The sequence below is a fragment of the Ambystoma mexicanum genome, chromosome 2q, assembly GCF_040938575.1.
Source record: "Ambystoma mexicanum isolate Mex_15411 chromosome 2q, UKY_AmexF1_1, whole genome shotgun sequence".
NCBI lineage: Eukaryota > Metazoa > Chordata > Amphibia > Caudata > Ambystomatidae > Ambystoma > Ambystoma mexicanum.
In genome coordinates, this window is record NC_090924.1 from 360995712 (window position 1) to 361011949 (window position 16238).

The following is a 16238-nucleotide window of genomic DNA, read 5'->3' on the forward strand; positions in this document are numbered from 1 at the left end:
ACATTTACATACACTCAACAGCATGAACTGTGTGTGTGTCTCACAGGGAGCGATAATGTCACCTGCTTGCAGTCACTGTTTGACACAGACCTGTTAATCAAGATGCGGAAAAAACGTAAATTTATGCAAGGACGTCAAACAATGTTTGAGTAAAATAATAAAACCTACAAGAAAAGAAAGAGCAGGCAATGTGCGAAAGGGTGCCACCAGAATGTGAAAAGGAACACATTTTTACTGAAGGCAGCACAGTACTACAGAGATAAAATAATCTGTCCAGGATTACAACATCATTTGGTAGAAAAGCCGGGATATATGAGCCTCAGCACTTTGGCTCCACTGGCTCAGATTCGGCATAAACATGCAGACTCCGGAGGGGCAGCCAGCATTTGCATCGGCATGAACATATATGCAGACGCAAATGCTAGGGCGCCGAGAGGAAGGGAGGCGTCCGAAATGCAAGTTGCGTCGCCCTTCCTCTCCGCCACACAAATGAATGAAAACGGGCCATGTCGTAACGAGCATGCGTAAAAGCCACACGCATGGCTTTCATGCATGTTTGTCACGTCACGCCCAAACGAAACTTAGCTCCATTGAGAGCCACATCAAAGTGCCATCCAGATATCAGTCACACGATTTAACAATTCACAATGAAAAGGGCAAATTCCTTCTTACCAAGATCGAGTTCTAGGGGTATACCTCGCCAGCACCGGACCTTTCACAGGCCCGAAGAAATGAATGGAAGTGTAGGCGCGCACCTCCCAGGAATTCAGCAGAATTCAGCGGTTTCTTAGCAATTGTAGCCTACTGCGGGAGGGTCATCGCAAGCCCGGAAACTATATCAGAACCTCTGGCTTTCAGGAGTGAGTATACGGTTGTCCATTGCCAAGGCGCACCAGGAGCCATTTGCTACGCCCGCTAAGGGGATGTATAGACGTGTTCATCACCAAAGAGCTTACAGGCCGATCGACGCAGGTCCGTTTCCAGAATCTTCCATTCTTCACAATTCCAGGGATTCGATGCAAGTCTCGGACTCACCAGTAATCAGCGGGTGTGGAGTCCTGTCTTTGTATAATAAAAAAAAATAGTTTTATAAAAATACCACTGAAATAACATGACTCCAAAAATACCTCTAAAATGTGTTGGGTTTCTCAGGAGTATTGGGTCCTAAAGGTTATTTTTCATAGGACATAGGCTGCCATCTACTGGACAATATGGAAGTAACAAGGCAGTAAAAAATACTTCGTCTTCCGGCCTATAGCTGCGTTAGTGCGTGAGTTTGAAAATGGTGCATAACACAGAAAGTTAAGCACCAGGAAAGTTATGTATTGCAGTTCCCAAGAAATCCCTCTACTTATTAATATTTACTCACTAATCCTCCTCATGATTTTCCTACTAACCCCTGTATACCGACAACCTCTTCCTAACTGGCTGCCTTTTGGGGATTTATTACTCTGAATCCAAATGTCCATGCCAACCAAGTTGGGACGGTTCCATGTAATAATGTCGCCACAAAAATATCGCCATACAAAAATATTGCCGAAAAATGGTCGTTTTTTGTGGCAACATTATTGCATGGAACATGCGGGGGACACCCCCGCAACCCCCAATTTTTTTTTTTTTAACATTTTTTTTGTTGCCCTTGTCGCCATATATATGGTCACCCAAATAATATCGCCACAACATTTTCCCGGCGATATTATTTACGGCGACCAAATATGTGGCGATATTATTACCTGATACAGTTGGGATGGCCATGCTCAGGTCCTTAAGTGGGCCGGGGCTAGCCTGGGAGGTGCCCCAGCAGGCTCCGAAATGTGTGTATGAGATGGGGCCCGGCCGTGGCTCCCTAAAGTCCTCCTGTAACTCCAACCCACCAGGATCGTAGAAGCCAAGTCTTTTTGTCCCTCGAAATCCTGAAGCTCTCTTGTGTAATTGAGAGCTTCAGGCTTTAGAAAAAAAAGCCTCGCCTTTTCATCGGAAAAGGCGACCCAACCCACCAGGATCGTAGAAGCCAAGGCTTTTTGTCCCTCGAAATCCTGAAGCTCTCGTGTGTAATTGAGAGCTTCAGGCTTTAGAAAAAAAGCCTCACCTTTTCATCGTGTCGCCGCACCGACCCCCTGCCACACACCCCTTTCATTAGAGATGCAGGGATCATCACACTCGCACCCCAGGTGAAAGGGTGATGATCCTCGCATCTCTAGTGAAAAGGGTGGCTGGCAAGGGGACAGCGCAGTAATTAAATGATGGGGCAACAATGACCTTACCTGACTGCTCCCTGTTAGGCCACGGCTCTGACCCTTTTGCACGCCCCCTGCCAGGCCATGCCAACCCAAGACACTGTTAGCCATTGAGAGCATTATTGAACTCACCAACATCTACATGTAAGACACCCGCTTTTAAACTTTCCCCTGGGCATGAGCAATTGGCATGCAAGCAGCCTGGGTACCTGAAATGGGGCTTTATTTTTTTACAAAGTGCCAATATGGTTTATTCACTAAACAGTGTAAACCCGATTCTGTTTGCCAATTCTGCCACAAAAGCGGTATAAGACTTCAATTTGGAGGGAACATTTATGAGTACCTCAGTAAAATGCCCCCCAGAGGATGACATGTGTGGAACTCAATTGCAAGTTGTTGCAATTTTCACATTGTTTTTTTTTCTCCAATAAAATCTTGAATACCTATATAAAAAAAAAGTGAACAAGCCGTTTTGAATGTATATAAGTTAATGAGCCCAGAAATTTGGTAGACAGGGTCAGATTGGGACAAGAAATAGCCACGGGCACACCGCCCCCACCCCAGAAGAAGTGACTGGGGGTGGGTCATAGTGTTTGCTGCGTGTAATGTTTTGTGTGCACACTTAGAAAAACAACTACAGATTCAGTTCCTGTTGTTCTTTGTAAAGAAGAGAATAAAATTAAACACGCAACCTTGTACTGATTTTGCAGACCAGACTCAAGACATGTCTACTGGTTGCCACTGGTAACCATTATAGATTTGCATTTAATAAGCAATACTGAAGCCTGACTGGAGTGTATACTTGAGCTGGTGTCTGGGTGAGAAAACAATAGTTTACTACTGGAGTCACAGGGTTAGCTCGTTCTGTCTCAACCCAAATACCTTGTAACACAATACAGACAGAATCTTTTTATTCTAAATATTATTCCTACTGCTAAAGTCCCTACATATAACTGAGCGTCTTACTATCCCTGCATTTGTTATATTGACCCTAGGGGGCGCTGCTGTACCACCTGTCAAGTTTAAGGCATAGACAAGACGGAGCAGGCCGATTAGGTGTGGGCCGATTTGTCACAACCACTTCGGCGCAGGAGACAATTGGGCGCGCCCATTTTGGACGGCCCAGTTCGGCGCTTGGACGCAGGGATCTTTTGGCGCAGGATAGTCTCATTACTGTTTTTTTGCAGAGGTTTCTCCAGAGGTGTCCTTACTGTTTTTTGCCCGAGGAGAGAGGTGGCATTGTTTATCTTTTATTCTTTTTTTCAAAGTCTCACAGGGGAGGGGAGAAATGTTCTGTTTTTCTTTTTTTATTAAACTGTTGTATCATGTCGGTTAAATATGTAACTTTTGCTGCCCCAGGCACAAGGGCAGTTTGGTCTTAAGTTCCACGCCTCACAATCTTGCAGGCCATGGTTCGTGGCTGAGCTAAAGCTTTTTATTTTATTGTATTTGCAAAATATCCCGTGGCCTGCGAGACTGTGGGGGTAGAGAACTTAACGCAAGGCCAATGAAGAATGCGAGTGCCTGGAGGGTGTAAGCCCTGGGATGGGGAAAGAGGTGGTAGTGGGCAGGTGGTGGGAGGAGAGAGGTGGTAGTGGGCAGAGGGTGGAGGGGAGCAGTGGTAGCTGGGAGGGTTGTGGGGAGAGGTGGTAGCTGGCAGGGGGTGGAGAAGAGAAGTGGTAGCTGGGAGGGGTGGGAGGAGAGGTGGTAGCTGGCAGGGGTAGGGTGAGAGAGCTTTTAGCTGGCAGGTGGGGAGGAGAGAAGTGGTAGCGGGTGGGGGTGGAGAAGAGAGGTGGCATCTTGCAGGGGGTGGAGGAGAGGTGGTAGCTGGCAGGGAGTGGGAGGAGATAAGTGGTAGCTGGGAAGAGTGGGAGGAAAGAGCTTCGACCAGTTTGGTGCGCCCATTTTCTCTTATATATATATATTTTTTATCAGAGTGTTCAGACTGTTGCATCATGACGCTTAAATTACGCTTAAATATGTAATTTTGCTGCCCCAGGCACAAGGGCAGTTTGGTCTTGTGATTAAGTTCCAAGCCTCACAATCTTGCAGATGGGATATTTTGCAACTACAATAAAATAAAAAGCTTTAGCTCAGCCATGAACCATGGCCTGCAAGATTGTGAGGCATGGAACTTAACCACAAGACCAAAGTGCCCTTGTGCTTGAAGAAGCAAAATTACATATTTAACCGTCATGATGCAACAGTCTGATAAAAAATATATATATAAGAGAGAAATATAAGCAGAAAGAGCGGTACACCCTCTTTTTGCGTCGCTCTTTACATCAACCCACAGCCACAATTCTTTTCAAATGCAACACGATAACATTTCCTGCCAACGTGCTGCATTTGAAAAGAATTATTCTTTGGAATTTGGCGTGAGGGAATTTAGACGTGGCTGCAATGTCAGCCACGTCCAAATGTCCCTCGCGCCAAATCGGCGGCGCCAGAAAGGCTCCCACGCCAAAATGGGCGCACAGAACTGGCCGCTGCAGCCAACTGATCCTGCTGAACCGGCCCACGGCGAAACGGCCACGCCAAAAGGGGGTGTACCGTAGAAAAGAGGCTCACCCTATCCTCTCTCACTACTTTTACTGACTATTAAAATTCGGTGCGCACTATTTGGAAGTCGATTCTTTCCTTTTTAATTTTATCGCTTCCATTCAGTGTGTCTTATCAATTATCCAATAGACTTGTACAGATCAAATGCTCTTTCGCAAGTCAAATGTTAAAACGCAATCCACCTCCTGAACTGCTTAGTGTATGTGTTTATTTTACTCTTTTCTAAAAAAAATGATGTGATTTCACCAAAATCCAGGTCCTGTCAAAAACTCCTCTGGTATCTGCCGGCTCCTGGAGGAACTTAACCTCGATGTCCTTGGTCTGACCGAGACATGGTTCACGGCCAGCTCTGCCACTTGCTTTGGCATGCTCCTACCAGACGGCTACAAGATTCTCTCCGCGCCCAGGTCCAACTGTTCTGGAGGAGGTATAGCCCTGATCTTACCCGAGTGGATTCCCACCTCTGTCACTCCTACGCAGTCATACTCCACTTTCAAATGACTCGTCTGCAGACTCTCTCTCTCTCCCCCAGCTATTCCCTTACTGGGGCTATTATCTATCGGCCACCTGGTCAAATCTCCTCCTTCCTCCCTGAGTGGGCTGATCTCTCCTCACTCCTGGCCTCAACCACTCACTCCTCCTTCTTGGAGATTTCAACATCCACCTGGATGCCGCCTGTCCACCCTCAGGACTCTTTTGTGACCTCTGCAACTCTCTCTCACTCCCCATTCTCCCCTCTGGCCTGACTCACTCTGCAGGGCACACTCTGGATGTTCTGGTCTCATCAGACCTTCCCCTCTCTGTCCTCTCACCACTTCTCTCTCCTGGAGTGATCACTTTCTCCTCTCCTCCCACTTCACCCTCCCTACCGCTCAGGCCAAGCCACCTCCATCACTGCCACCCACCTTCTCGGTCATCCGACCCATGAAGCGCATGCCAATTGAGGCTTTTGCCGCAACTTTCTCTCCCCTCCTCCACCTTTGGCTGGCTCTCACCCCCACACAGCCCTCTGCACGCTCCACTCTGCTATATCTGATACACTTCATATCCTTGCCCCTGTCATGAGAATCTGCCTGAGGCCCAAGGCCAAGTGCAACTCCTGGTACGACTCAGACCTCGTCACCCTAAAATGTAAGTGCAGGGTGGCCGAGAGGAAATGCTTTGCTTCATGTACACCCTCTGACAAACTGGCCTGCCCCCTGCTCCAAAGGCAATACTGGATCTCTGTCCTAACCAAGAAGAGAGCCCATATCCAAGCCAGCGTCTCTGCGGCATCCAACAACTCGGCTGAACTCTTTAAAATCTGCAAGGAACTGGCCAATCCTGCCACAGTCTCTACCTCTCGTGTCCCTTCCTAGGCCCTCTGCACAGCACTGGCTTCTCACTTAATTTCTAAAACTCAGGACATCCTGTCCTCACTCTCCTCCTATCACCCTACTCCCTGTATTTCCTGCTCTTCCTCTGGCCCTTCTGAAGCCACCCCCCCTCCTTCTCTGCCTTTCCCCTTTTCTCTGTAGATGAGGTTTCTAGACAAGTCTGATCTATGAAAGTCTCATTGAAACAGTTTTTTTTAATATGTGAGGAGCCTGTTTGGTTGGGTTCCCCTCCAAGTGGACCTCAGCGCCCTTCTTAGTAACTACTTGCTCACTAGTCACGGTCGCATGACTGTGTAACAACGGAGTTCCCTTGGCTCCTTTACTCCGTTTGAATTGTGAAAACAAGTAACTTGGTTACTTGAAGTATTATCATGTGCCCTTGTTGTTAAAGAGAAAAAGCAGACAGATTACCCTTTTTCTCCAATTTGTAGGCATTTGACTTTTAATTGCAAATAGTTTCTGAGGTGCCCTTTGTGATAACACGTGTTTCGACGTCTTCAGTGTCTTTTTCAAAGGGTTAAATCCCTGTGTCGGCGTGTTGCGTGTCGAAAAGACCTCCCAGAACATGCCAACACAGGGATTTAACCCATGACCTTTAAGCTTAAACCACTAACCATGAATACTGAATCAATAATATTAGCCCTGATTTGAAAAAGTCTTCAAGTAACCAAGTTTCTTGTTCTCGTTGAAACAGGTTCTCCCCTGTTCCTCCAAAACTATCAAGGACCACATCGACTCCCTGGCTCCTGCCCTGGCTGATTTCTGCAATCACTCCTTCGCCACTGGAGTCTTCCCATTCCCCCTGAAGCACTCCTTTGTGCACCCTCATCTTAAGAAACCCTCTGCCGACCCCTCCTGCCCGGCTAACTATCACCCAATCTCCATCACTCCCTTCCTGGGTAAGCTCCTGGAGAAACTTGCCATCTCCCAGCTTAATCTCCACACTGAATCTGTGGGCTGTCTTCATGACCATCAATCTGGCTTGAGAGCTGCCAGAAGCACAGAAACTGCTCTCCTGACCATCCGTGATGACATGCTCTCCAACCTTGATTCCAAACCCTGTGCATTCTCATCTTGCTTGATCTTTCTTCTGCCTTTGACACTGTCAACCATGCCGTCCTGCTCAACCATCTCCGTGATAACCTGGGTATCACTGGTCAGGCTCTGGCGTGGCTGACTTCTTTCCTCTCCGACCGACCCTCCCAGGTCCAACTTGGGTCCTTCCTCTCCAATATCTTTATCTCTACCTGTGGTGTGCCCCAGGGATCTAACCTCTCTCCCTGGCTGTTCAATCAATACCTGGCACTCCTTGCCCACTGCATCGCCTCTCTCCTGCCTAACTTTCAGTGCTATGCGATGATACCCAGCTCATTTTCAGGCTAGCCTCGGCCTCCTTCTCTCCTTCCCTCATCTCTGACTGTCTGTCCGCCATCCAGGAGTGGTGTTCCACCAATGACCTCTGCTTTAATGCCAGTAAGACTGAGAGTCTACTCATCGGCATACCTACTCCCTCCTTCCCTGCAGCTCTCTGGCCGGCTTCTCTTGGTCCTCTTCCTGCTCCCACCTGCAAGGCTAAAAACCTTGGGGTCATCTTCGACTCCACACTCTCCTTCTCTCCTCACATCTCTGACGTCTCTAAGAAGTCACACTACCAGCTGCACCTCTTCAGAGGTATTCTTCCTTTCCTCCCCTTCCCCCAGAAGCTCACTGTCTCCAGAGCCCTGGTTTTCTCTAGGCTGGACTATTGTAACAGCCACTATCTAAATCTGCCTGCCTCTACTCGTCACCCTCTGCAACTTATCCAGAACAGGACTGCGAGACTTGTCCTTGGCCTCAAGCCCAGGGATCGTATCTCTCCAGGACTGAAATCTCTGCACTGGCTCCCAGTCACTGCGAGGATTAAGTTCAAAACCCTCTGCAATGTCCACAAGGCCTTCTGGGGCCTGGGGCTGCAATGCCTTCAACTCTCTCTTTCTAAATCCCTTCCCTCTCGAGCTCTTCGCTCATCCACCTCCAACTCCCTCAGGGTCAGTCGCTTCTCCAAGCAACGAGTTGGTGGTAGATCTCTCTCTTTGGCAGGGGCCTCCCTCTGGAACAGTCTTCCTGCCTCCTTGAAACTTGAGGAGAACCATCTCCAGTTCCGGAAGCGCATCAAAACCTTCCTCTTTGCTTCTGCTTTCTCTCCCCCGCTCCCCTGCTGAATTCTTGACAGAAACTGCACTGGCTACCTGGCCACACTTCTGATCCCGGGCCCAGGCCCCGCCAATTGCCCACCTGCACTGCCTCCCTGGTAACCGCTGCACCTGGGGACTGTTTTCTGTATCCCCACAGTCCCCCTACCAGCACCTATGTCTGCACTTACCTTGCACTTGCCACCTGCTGGCCGTTTTATTATCTTATTTATTCTACTATCCCATGTTTTGCACTTTCCCCTCTCCCTTCGCCCTCACACTTATTCCTTTCCCCCTTCCCATGCACCCGCGCATTCTGAATGACACCTGGCCTAGTAGGATCGTTGTCTGTTTTCCCTTGTTCCCCCTCCCTTGCCTCGTCGCACCTTGAAACACTTGTGTATAGGTGCGTTATAAATGCCATATATCATATCATATCATAATGTGTGTCTCGGGGATCAGGTCATCACCCTGAACCTAAATGTTGTTCAGCAGATTCCGGTTTCAGCCGATTCCGAGCCCTTTCTGCTTTCTTCAGGACATAGACTATGACATTCAATAATCATATGATATTCAATAAAAAAGACAATTTTCTTGTTCTTTGTCTTGATCTTCATTTTCTGGTCTAGGGAGAGTATCACATGTTTCCTCTAAGAGATGTCTTTTTTGTTTCGCAATGCCCTAGAAGGGAATACACATAAAGGAGCATTGTCTAGTTCTAGTTCTGAAAATGCCTTTTTAACACTCAATGGGTTACCCAACAGCTCTAAACGTTATTTATATATATCAGTGAAAAGACCATCAGAGAAGGATATTATCTTGTTAATAAATGTTGAGCTTTTTCCCCTCATAATGTGTAATAAGTTCACATATAAAGAATTCTGTACAGGTGACAACATTTTACCCACCAGAGACAGTAGCCACCAATTAAACCAATACTGCAGATATAGTAATCCCCATTCTAATCGTAGTGATGGGAGACCCAAAATCTTCTTCCATTGTCTACCCTCTAAACGCTCCCATGAAATGTTATATGCACCCGAGTCAATCTCCATGCCATAGATAATCTTAGGTATGACCTTACCTATATAGAACAGAATGAGAGATTTAATAGAAAATGTACACAATTTCTTTAGGATCCATCTCATCTGAAAGGCCAACTGATCAATCCTATTTTCAATATTCTTCAAAACAAGTAATTTATTTAACATTTTAAACAAATTGAAGTCCAAGTATAAAGCTTTTTCCTTTGTTTCAATCTTTATTTCATTAATGGACCAAAAGATCAGTTTAGATCTCTTTTTGATGTTACCAAAGGTAATGTTACTCACCGGACAGGAAGTATACCAAATCGGTGGCCGTAAGGCACAGGACTGGACTATTGATTGAAGAGCTAGGTCGGGGCCTCCAACCTAGCCTCCTCTCTGTGAGGGCACAAGACCTTTTTAACGATATGACTCTGCTGGGTAGGACCAGGCAGAGGGACTGATCGCTTAAAAGGGCGGGGAGGACACGCCACCAAGAACCCAGCTGAAAAGGAAAAACAAGAGGTGAGCAATAGGAAATTTAAGAAAGATCCCTTTCCCTCGATACTTCTTTCTAGTAGTACCTGAACGATGCCCTCCCCTAGTTTTGTTTCAAGGCCACCGGAACCATCAGCAAGTAAGAGAGGAAAATGTAACCTATCCTGACTAAAGTTGTCAATTAGATAAGGAGAATGGGTAATGATACAAAAAGAAAACCCTTACCACTGATGTGCTGTTAAATCTGTAATGTCCAAAGAGTTCATGAAAACGGAAGTGCAAAATAACAAATGGGTAGGTTAGTTAGGGAAACTAAACCCAGGCGGAACGAGGGCCGCACTAGATTTGGGTAGGTGCGCTATCCGCAAAGCGTCCCTGTGCACTACTGAAGAATGTCCAATAGAAGTCCGATTGTGGAAAGAGGATGGTAACAGCAACAATAAAGGACACAATTGAGTTGGAGTTTTGCAGGTGATATAGTTCAGCGGCAAGGTACAAAGAGGACAGGAGATGTGCTTTTAGCAAGTGGTGAAAAGAAGAGTCTTACTGATGCCGTGATCACAAGGTTCCAAAAACGACAGGCAAAGGCAGTCTGTGAATGAGGAAACAGGTCTGGTACACGGGTAAGTAGTTTTCCAAAAGCGGCAGGCAAAAGCAGTCCGTGAATGAGGAAACAGGTCTGGTACACAGGTAAGTAGTTTTCCAAAAGCGGCAGGCAAAGGCAGTCCGTGAATGAGGAAACAGGTCTGGTACACGGGTAAGTAAGTAGGATTGAAGACAGAACTTCTAAATACCGGGATGTAACTTTAATCAGAAGCAGCGTTCCGCATGGTTCCGAGGTTTAAATCGGGAAGGAGAAGGTGGAATCGGACGAAAGCGAGGCTCACGCATCATCGCCTCTGAGCTGACAGCGGGAAGCGTAAAGCTGGGAATTATAGTCCGAACTTGCCGCAGAGTGCTGCGGAGTGAGCCGAAGCCACTATTTTCCAAGGCAGTTGCCAGTGGGCGTAGAATGGGTTTGCAATATGACGCATACCCTTACGGAGGGCAATAACCTTCCTGCGGGTCTGCCGAGGCATAACAGCATCCACCCCCAAAGGCGGAACCACCCCCCTACGGGCATGGAAGCGGCGAAGCAGGCCCGGGGCATGGATATTAGATAAAGGCTCCCAAGACCTATCCTCAGGGCCAAATCCCTTCCAGTCAACCAGGTAAAAAGGACGACCCCTCCGAAGTTGAAAATCCAGGATATCAGCCACCTCAAACTCATCATTACCATCAACCCGCACCGGGGTTGGGCGGACCGGCAACCGCATGTTGGCTGGGCAAAGCTTCAGCAAACTGACATGAAACACTGGGTGCTGTTTCCAGGACGAGGACAATGAAAGACGCACAGCAACTGGATTTAAGACCTTTGTGACAGGAAAGGGACCCACAAACTTGGGTAAGAGCATTCGTTTATCAGGTATTTTCAGGTTGCGTGATGACAGCCAAACCTTCATACCCACACGGTAGTTGGGTGCAGGTGTCCGATGCATGTCTGCAAATTTCTTTGCTTTTGCCTGAGCATGTAGCAGGTGTTGACGAACGACTCCATGAATGGACTTGAGGTCCCGAACACACGCATGAGCCGCCGGATTGTCAATGGGAAGGTCAGGATCCAGGGGCAAGGACCGCGGATGGTGTCCATAAAGTGCAAAAAAGGGAGATACACCAGAAGCGGCATGCAGAGAATTATTATAAGCGAATTCAGCGGGTGGAAGCAACGCCAACCAAGAGGACTGGAAACGAAGTGTGAGGCAGCGTAGGTATTGCTCGAGAGTAGCGTTGAGCCGTTCAGTCTGCCCATCAGTTTGTGGATGGAAGGCAGAGCTGAACCTGTCATCGATGCCAAGAGATGCCGTCAGAGCCCTCCAGAAAAGTGACGTAAACTGCGGTCCGCGATCCAAAACCAAAATAGAAGGCAGACCAAAGAAACGAAATACGTTTTTAAGGAACAATGAGGCCAATGTCGGAGCAGAGGGCAAACCCGCGCAAGGAATGAAAAGTGCCATCTTAGTGAAATAATCAATTACCACCCAGATGGTGTCAAAACCGTCAACCGGTGGCAGGTCCACAATGAAATCCATAGAGACCATGTACCATGGCTTGTGAGGGACCGGGAGAGACTGCAACAAACCCACAGGTTTAGACCGGGAGACCTTACATTGAGCGCACACAGAACAGGAGGCCAAATAGTTAACCACGTCTTGAGACATAGAAGGCCACCAGGCCCAACGACGGAGCAAGTCCAGAGTCTTCTTTTGGCCTGGATGAGCCGCTATCAAGGAGTCATGGGACAAAGCAAGGGCCTGGAGACGAGCTTTCCCCGGGGGCACAAACAGACGGCCCTGAATATAGGGAAGTCCTTGTACCACGTCAAGATTTAGGGCTACACATTCCTCTTTATGTGTATTCACCCAGTCCGAGATTAAAGAACGGAGCAACGGGCGTGGAGTACATGCACATACTACCTTAGAAGGCAGCAGAAGAGGGCAATCGGATTTGCTTTGCTCCGGGTGAGAGGGCAGGCGAGACAAGGCGTCTGCACAAACGTTGAGACGGGCTGGCCGATACGTGATGGTGAAATTGAACTGAGAAAAGAAAAGGTGCCAGCGGGCCTGCCGAGCAGTGAGACACTTCATTGACTTGAATGCCAAAAGACTCCGATGGTCAGAGAAGACAGTAACCGGATGAGGGGCCCCCAATAGGTGGTGACGCCATTCCGAGAAAGTGTCCTTGACTGCCAGCAACTTTCTTTCCGTGATAGGATAGTTGCGCTCGTATGGTGTCAGTTTTCTCGAAAAGGACGCAACCGGATGAATCTCACCCGAGTCCTGACAGGGTTGCAACAGTATAGCCCCGATGGCCGTCCCAGAAACATCAGCTTCCACAAAAAAGGGTAGGAGCGGATCAGGATGTTGCAGCACTGGAGCTGAAGGAAAAGCCGCCTTTAAGGCCTCGAAGACGGATTGCGCTTCTGGTGTCCATCGGTATGGCTGTTTTGAGCTAGTTAAAGCTGTCAAAGGAGCCGAGATGGTAGAAAATGAAAAGATAAAGCACCTGTAAAAGTTTGAGAACCCCAGGAATGACTGTAGGGCTTTGGTTGTAGTAGGACAGGCCATTCCAAAACGGCCTTAACCTTGGACTGACTCATCCGGATGCCCCGATTGGTAAGGTCATAACCTAAAAACTCAACCTCCGATGAATTGAAGATACACTTCTCGGCTTTGACGAAGAGACGGTTCTCTCTCAGCCTTTGTAAGATGAATCTCACATGTTCGGTGTGTTCACTCTTGGATGAGGAATAAATTAGTATATCGTCTAGGTAGACCACAACAAACCGGTCCAGACAATCATGAAAGACATCGTTCATGAAGGCCTGAACGGTGGCCGGGGCGTTACACAACCCGAAGGGCATCACAAGGTATTCAAATAACCCGTACCGGGTCTTGAAGGCGGTTTTCCATTCGTCCACCTCTCTTATGCGAACTAGATTGTAGGTACCCCGCAGGTCAAGTTTGGTAAAGATTATAGAAGAACCTAGCTGATCCAAGAGTACAGAGATCAAGGGAAGAGGGTACTGGTTCTTAACTGTGATTGCGTTTAATGCCCTGTAATCAATGCAAGGGCGAAGGTCGCCTTCCTTTTTAGGAACAAAAAACAGAGGAGACGCTGCCGGTGATCTCGATGGTCTGATGAACCCTGTAGCCAAGGCCTTGTCAATGTACTCTTTTAGCACTTTGTCTTCTGGCAGTGTGAGCGAATAAACCCTGCCAGCAGGTATTTTAGCCCCCGGTACCAGGTCGATAGGACAATCATATGGCCTGTGTGGGGGCAACTGGTCTGCGCCACCTTTATCGAAGACGTCCCGGAAGGAAGCGTATTCCACAGGGATACGAGGTTCGATGGCTTTGGTAATGGCACCTATCAAAGCCATTGACGCCACCAGGGCTTGACAGGAGGTACCAGATATGCTACTGGTCTGAAAACACCTTTCATTACAGACAGAGGAAGGGAATTGTACCACCTTCCTGGCCCAGTCGATGTCAGGATTGTGGTGTTGGAACCACGGAATGCCCAAAATAACACAAAGCTGGGGGGCCTTAATTAGGTCAAATGTGAGTGTTTCAGTATGTCCATCGTCCGTCTGCATACGGACGAGAGACGTGCTTTGAGTAACCAGACCCGAGACCAGAGAAGAGCCGTCTACCGCAAGTACGGCTTCAGGTTGTGGTTTAGAAACCACAGGAACGTTATTGCTCATTGCATACTCATAATCCATATCATTCCCAGTAGTACCGGAATCAATTATAGCCTGAGAAGAAAAAGAACAGTCAGTTGTAGTGGTAAATACCACTGGCAGACTAACAGGTATGGTAATTGCCACAATCGAGTCCAAAGATAATACCCCCGGCGTAGGGACTCCTGCTATCGCCAGGTTCTGGCGTTTCCCGCCTTCTTAACGGGTCTTTTTGGACAATCCTTGAGTTGGTGCTCAGACGAACCACAGTACATACATAAATTGTTGGATCGTCGGTGTTCACGTTGTGCAGGAGACAACGTACCACGCACTGCCCCTATCTGCATAGGTTCAGAAGAAGCAGAGGAAGGAGGATTAACGGAATCAAGGGAAAGGGGTACTGGAGTCACATCTTTCCGTTCTCCCTTCCTTTCAGATCGTCTAGCGTCAATTTCTAACACCAAATCAAGCAACTCCCCGAATGTGGTAGGGATTACTGGCACAGTAGCCAGGATGTCTTTTAACTCCTCAGACAATCCTTTGGAGAATACCGCAGATTTCTTCTCTTCTGGCCAATCCATCTCGGCTGCCAACTGATTGAACCTAGTGAGGTATGTAAATAAGGAAGACGTACCCTGACGTAAATTCAAGAATTCTAGGTCCGTGGCCTGTGACTTTTATCGGGTATCAAACACCTTATTCATGGCTGTGATATTGTTGCTGTTACCATCCTCTTTCCACAATCAGACTTCTATTGGACATTCTTCAGTAGTGCACAGGGACGCTTTGCGGATAGTGCACCTACCCGAATCTAGTGCGGCCCTCGTTCCGCCCTGGTTTAGTTTCCCTAACTAACCTACCCATTTGTTATTTTGCACTTCCGTTTTCATGAACTCTTTGGTCATTACAGATTTAACAGCACATCAGTGGTAAGGGTTTTCTTTTTGTATGATTACCCATTCTCCTTAGCTAATTGACAACTTTAGTCAGGATAGGTTACATTTTCCTCTCTTACTTGTAGATGGTTCCGGTGGCCTTGAAACAAAACTAGGGGAGGGCACCGTTCAGGTACTACTAGAAAGAAGTATTGAGGGAAAGGGATCTTTCTTAAATTTCCTATTGCTCACCTCTTGTTTTTCCTTTACAGCTGGGTTCTTGGTGGCGTGTCCTCCCCGCCCTTTTGAGCGATCAGTCCCTCTGCCTGGTCCTATCCAGCAGAGAGTCATATCGTTAAAAAGGTCTTGTGCCCTCACAGAGAGACGGCTAGGTTGGAGGCCCCGACCTAGCTCTTCAATCAATACTCCAGTCCTGTGCCTTCCGGTCACCGATTTGGTATACTTCCCGTCCGGTGAGTAACAAAATCAGAAGCCATGGAAGAAGCGGATCCGTTGGCCACTCTGGTTCATTTGATATCCGAACTACGCGCATGATGCCTTACACCAGCGAATTGACAACATGAGGCCCTTTCCTGCACCCCAGACTCTGGGGATTGATCCATCCGGTGCTACTGCCTCATGTTGTAAAAAACATAGCTATTGGATTCAAGCAAGGGATTAGCCCAGGCTGCCGCCGTCCCTCCAAGGTGAGAAAGGACAAAGGCCGCCTTTGTGGTGGGATTGGGAAAGGCAGAAGGGCGACAAAGAAAATGCAATTTGAATTGGTTGATAAATGTCCGGTACTGCTTTGGGTCACCGGTAAAACGTTCCGGAGGGGCCAGTGGGAATTGGGTGGCCATCAGAACAGGGCCAGAGGTGAACCCAGAGGCGGAGGCTGAATGGGCTCCAGAGCCTGAGGCAGTAGCACCGGACGGATCAATCCCCAGAGTCTGTGGTGCAGGAAAGGGCCTCATGTTGTCAATTCGCTGGTGTAAGGCATCATGCGCGTAGTTCGGATAACAAATGAACCAGAGTGGCCAACGGATCCGCTTCTTCCATGGCTTCTGATTTTGTTACTCACCGGACGGGAAGTATACCAAATCGGTGACCGGAAGGCACAGGACTGGACTATTGATTGAAGAGCTAGGTCGGGGCCTCCAACCTAGCCTCCTCTCTGTGAGGGCACAAGACCTTTTTAACGATATGACTCTC